Source organism: Perissodus microlepis, chromosome 10 (assembly GCF_051167445.1).
Source record: "Perissodus microlepis isolate ML-2025 ecotype Zambia chromosome 10, ASM5116744v1, whole genome shotgun sequence".
NCBI classification, from domain to species: domain Eukaryota; kingdom Metazoa; phylum Chordata; class Actinopteri; order Cichliformes; family Cichlidae; genus Perissodus; species Perissodus microlepis.
In genome coordinates, this window is record NC_140470.1 from 17,413,427 (window position 1) to 17,418,850 (window position 5,424).

General features: G+C 42.1%; 1 long non-coding RNA gene across 1 annotated transcript; it reads right to left on the minus strand.

The window, feature by feature from the left end:
* Positions 1 to 291: 291 nt before the first annotated feature.
* Positions 292 to 962, minus strand: LOC146379193 (uncharacterized). The gene is made up of 3 exons (XR_014801462.1): positions 931 to 962; positions 531 to 830; positions 292 to 431 (listed from the first exon to the last, which is right to left on the minus strand). It is a non-coding gene; the product is annotated as an uncharacterized LOC146379193 (long non-coding RNA).
* Positions 963 to 5,424: the final 4,462 nt, after the last annotated feature.

Genomic DNA, 5,424 nt, shown 5'->3' on the forward strand with positions numbered 1-5,424 from the left:
CTCCACCACTTTAAATCCCGTCTGAAAGCACATTTCTACTCCCTAGCTTTTAATTGTGACTGAGTTTTTGTTTTGTTCTCTTTAGGTGTGTTTGTTTTACTTTTTGCTTTGTATAGCACTTTGGTCAACCTCTGTTGTTTTTAAATGTGCTTATAAATAAACTGATTGATTGATTGATTGATTGCTTGAATACTATAAAGTGTGTGAATGGGGGAAAAATACATTTTGGTTGTGTTGTTATGGGTGTTCTTCAGTTTATTTCATACAAAGGATGAATAATGAAGAAAAATATTCTCGATGTTTGCATTTTTATTGTTAAAAACATCTCAAGATGGTGCTCAGGCACATTTCCATAACAGATGGTGTAAGATCTTCATGCAGTACTGGTGAGACGATCGGTGGGACAGAAGGTTAGGCAAGTGGACACTCCTCTGTAGAAGGAAAAATGGAAAGTGTAAGGTGATCAGTGCACAACATCACTGTATTCCAAGCTGTTTTTATATAGAACTTCACCACCAATGTAAAAGTACCGCTTTTAGGAAGAAGGACAGTATTTTCAGGAAGGATGCCGGTCTGCAAGCAGAACTGCCTGAACTTCTCCTGCACCTCATCGCTGAGATCCAAACTACGTCCTGTGAAGCCACGTGATGTAAATCTGCTGCAGTGGGTGTAACTTTGCTAAACGGTTTACTGAACACAGCTAAATGCAACTTTACCAAATAGTCTGTTAATGACAAAGGTTTCATTCCCTCTGGTGTTGAAGGAATAGGTCAGGGCGTACTCATCATACTTCACATCAACCATAAGCATGTCACTCACATACCCCCAGTCTGACAAAAAGGAAAAAAGCAGAAGAGAATATGTGAAAAAACAATACTGGATGATGATGATGGGAAATTATTCGTTTCCTCTCTTTGTGGGCGTACTCACGCCGACTCTTGTATGTGAATTTTCCAGGCACCTCAGTCTTGTTGGCTAAATTCTCCATTTTCTGACATGTATCATTACTGTCGCAAAGACATCACATTAATCTCCAGTGTAAATATTTTAATGCTATTCAAATGATATTTGCTCTGTCTGTCCTCTCGCACTCACGTAAGACTGAAGAACGACAACTCAAGACCTCCATCTTCAGTTGGCGTAATGATGGCCGTGCCGGTCTTCATATTGGCTTTGCGACTGACAAACCACTGGCCATTAGAGCAAATTCCAGTCCGGTACCACTTACCTGCCATCTGTGGACACACAAATGGAAAGCATTGAGAATTAGACAGAAGCACAAGAGCTGTTTGTTGTAACACAGAATATGTATTATCACACAAAATCCAGCGTGAAACATAACCACATAACATAAATGGTGAAGTCATTATAAAAGTAAATTGTGCAAAGGTTAGCCTCCCGTGTAGACTGCTAAACTGTCTTGGGGGGGGGGGGGGGGGGTCCCTGCTTATCCCTGTTAGATAACCTCCAGTACCCCCTTTCCATGGCCCTAAGATAGAGACATGGTTATGAAAATAGATGGGTGGTAAAATAAAAATGATTATCAATGATTCTTACCGCCTGTAAATCAAAGTCTGCCTGAGGTAGGATTTCAGAGGAAGAAACCATGAGGGAGCACAGTACCACTCCCAGAAGGGTGCGAAGTGAAGCCATAGCTGCTGATAAGTGGAGAAATGATGATGGAGGAGATCACAAATGAAGATCTGGAAGTTGCTGCCTGGTGACTCTTTATATAGAAGAGTGAGATTATCTCCCCACCAACAGCTGCACTTATACAAACCCCAGGTTCTGTGACAGCTTTGAACGTGTGACATTTTATGCAAACACTTGGTCAGTTTCATAACCACAAAGTTTATTCCTGCAGGGGCAGAATTGTATCCACTGTGTCCCTTGAACTTTTCCAAATTTTGTCACATTACAGCCACAAACATGAATCAATTTTATTGGAATTCCACGTGAAAGACCAATACAAAGTGGTGTACACGTGAGAAGTGGAACGAAAATCATACATGATTTCAAACATTTTTTACAAATAAATAATTGGAAAGTGGGGTGTGCGTAATTATTCAGCCCCCTTTGGTCTGAGTGCAGTCAGTTGCCCATAGACATTGCCTGATGAGTGCTAATGACTTAATAGAGTGCACCTGTGTGTAATCTAATGTCAGTACAAATACAGCTGCTCTGTGACGGCCTCAGAGGTTGTCCAAGAGAATATTGGGAGCAACAACACCATGAAGTCCAAAGAACACACCAGACAGGTCAGGGATAAAGTTATTGAGAAATTTAAAGCAGGCTTAGGCTACAAAAGGATTTCCCAAGCCTTGAACATCCCACGGAGCACTGTTCAAGCGATCATTCAGAAATGGAAGGAGTATGGCACAACTGTAAACCTACCAAGACAAGGCCGTCCAGCTAAACTCACAGGCCGAACAAGGAGAGCGCTGATCAGAAATGCAGCCAAGAGGCCCATGGTGACTCTGGACGAGCTGCAGAGATCTACAGCTCAGGTGGGGGAATCTGTCCAAAGGACAACTATTAGTTGTGCACTGCACAAAGTTGGCCTTTGTAGAAGAGTGGCAAGAAGAAAGCCATTGTTAACAGAAAACCACAAGAAGTCCCGTTTGCAGTTTGCCACAAGCCATGTGGGGGACACAGCAAACATGTGGAAGAAGGTGCTCTGGTCAGATGAGACCAAAATGGAACTTTTTGGCCAAAATGCAAAACGCTATGTGTGGTGGAAAACTAACACTGCACATCACTCTGAACACACCATCCCCACTGCCAAACATGGTGGTGGCAGCATCATGCTCTGGGGGTGCTTCTCTTCAGCAGGGACAGGGAAGCTGGTCAGAGTTGATGGGAAGCTGGATGGAGCCAAATACATGGCAATCTTGGAAGAAAACCTCTTGGAGTCTGCAAAAGACTTGAGACTGGGGCGGAGGTTCACCTTCCAGCAGGACAACGACCCTAAACATAAAGCCAGGGCAACAATGGAATGGTTTAACACAAAACATATCCATGTGTTAGAATGGCCCAGTCCAAGTCCAGATCTAAATCCAATCGAGAGTCTGTGGCAAGATCTGAAAACTGCTGTTCACAAACGCTGTCCATCTAATCTGACTGAGCTGGAGCTGTTTTGCAAAGAAGAATGGGCAAAGATTTCAGTCTCTAGATGTGCAAAGCTGGTAGAGACATACCCTAAAAGACTGGCAGCTGTAATTGCAGCAAAAGGTGGTTCTACAAAGTATTGACTCAGGGGGCTGAATAATTACGCACACCCAACTTTGCAGTTATTTATTTGCAAAAAAATGTTTGGAATCATGTGTGATTTTAATTCCACTTCTCACGTGTACATCACTTTGTATTGGTCTTTCACGTGGAATTCCAATAAAATTGATTCATGTTTGTGGCTGTAATGTGACAAAATGTGGAAAAGTTCAAGGGGGCCGAATACTTTTGCAAGCCACTGTAAACATGTTTCTTTCTTCACCCATATCACTGGAAAAATGCTTACCTGTTGACAGCGTAACCAGCCCACAATACAGCGTGTTATTCGGCTTATTTTACCCCGCTGTGCTTAGTTGGGAGCACCATTTTTTCCTGAAACTGAAAAGAAAATTACTGAGCTGCTCACATATGTGTAGAAGGGCTTTCTAAACACTAAAATAATAAATCTGAGGCCAGATCTTTAAAATATTTTTGTTATGTGGTTCAAATGCGGATTTTTCTGAGTTGAAGAAGGACTTCTTTTACTGTGACAGCATGACTTTTCACTTCTTTCCTTTTCAGATGTTGTATTAACAGGAATAGTGAAGTGCACTGAATATACCACTGGATAGCATCAGAGGAGTTTTCAGCACTCATATTTTAAGCTTAGTCAAGACCAGATATTTAAGGAGCGGCTGTGGCAGCAGTTTGTTGCCTGATTATTGTCTCCTCTACAGCATTAACTCATGCACGCATCCCTGCAGTATTTATAAGTTTGCAAGTCTGACACAGAAAGCAAATAATTTATTTTGTCCTGAGTGAATGCCCCTTAAAACTCACCTATTTCAGACTTGCAATTTAATACTATACAATATAGCAAATCTGCAACTTGATAGTGTTAAATAAAAGGATTTTCTTTTAAACTTGAAGCTTTGAAAATCGTTCCTTTTTCCATTAGGACAGAAATTAATATAAATCAAATTTGTTTAGGCGAATAGAAAATATTTTTAAAGATGTATATGGAAAACATGTTGATGCAGAAACATTTATTGAAGCTTCTGAGTTATTTGTGTAATCTTCTCCCGAAGTTCTCGGATAGATTTGGCCTTTAGATTGGGAATTTAACATCTTGTACAAAATTAAAGTTTTTAATTTAAGTTTGGTAGAATTCTATTTCAAAGAAAAACACGATTCTCTGCTAAGTTAATGACATCACATTCTACATTCTAAGCAGATGACATCACACTCAATTTGCTCTATCAGATCAAAGGAGCACGTGACATCTCAAAAGTCCTTAAATAGGACCACAGCGTGCTCTCAGTATGTCTCAGAACTGTGCGACTCTTTAGGAACACACCACGAGCCAACCTTTAGGAAAACGATTTGAAACGTTCAGTGTATGCAACGAAAACAAGTCCAAACCCTGATCAAATAGAAAAAAATCTTCATTGTACATTGTAAGAGCAAAGACAAGAAGAATGCAGAGTATGCAGCAAAACGTTGATCCCCAGGAAGGAACCTCATCGGCCGCTGTTCGCCCTAACACAAAAGCGAAGCAGCCAAACCCAAAGCAAAGAGGGAAAAACCGGGCACCAAATGAGGTGACTTCATCTGCCAAACCAAAGGGTGAAAATAAGAATAAAAAGCAAAAAAATGCAAACCCCAGAGCCAGAAACCCTGGACCCAATCGAGGGCATGGGCCACATCAGCCCAATCCCCACTTTAACCCCAATAATGGGCCTGGGCAGCATTGCTACAATCCACACTTTTTACCGAACCGAGGGCCTGTGCCACATCAGCCCAATCCCCACTTTAACCCCAATAATGGGCCTGGGCAGCATTGGTACAAGCCACACTTTTTACCGAACCGAGGGCCTGTGCCACATCAGCCCAATCCCCACTTTAACCCCAATAATGGGCCTGGGAAGCACTGGTACAAGCCACATTTTTTACCGAACCGAGGGCCTGTGCATCATCAGCCTGACTTTAGAACCAATGATGGACCATCTCAACCACAGCCTAATCCTCACTTAATGCCAAATGATGGCAAACGTCCACATAGTGAGACCGATGAAATGGCTGCACTGAGATTCCACCTGCAGGAGGCTCAGCACATGAGTAAAACCAATCTCTACAATATGACAGCCGCGAACCACAAAGCCTCTGCGGCTAAAACACAAAACGATTGGCTTCGCCTGAAGCTACAGTGCTGCAGAG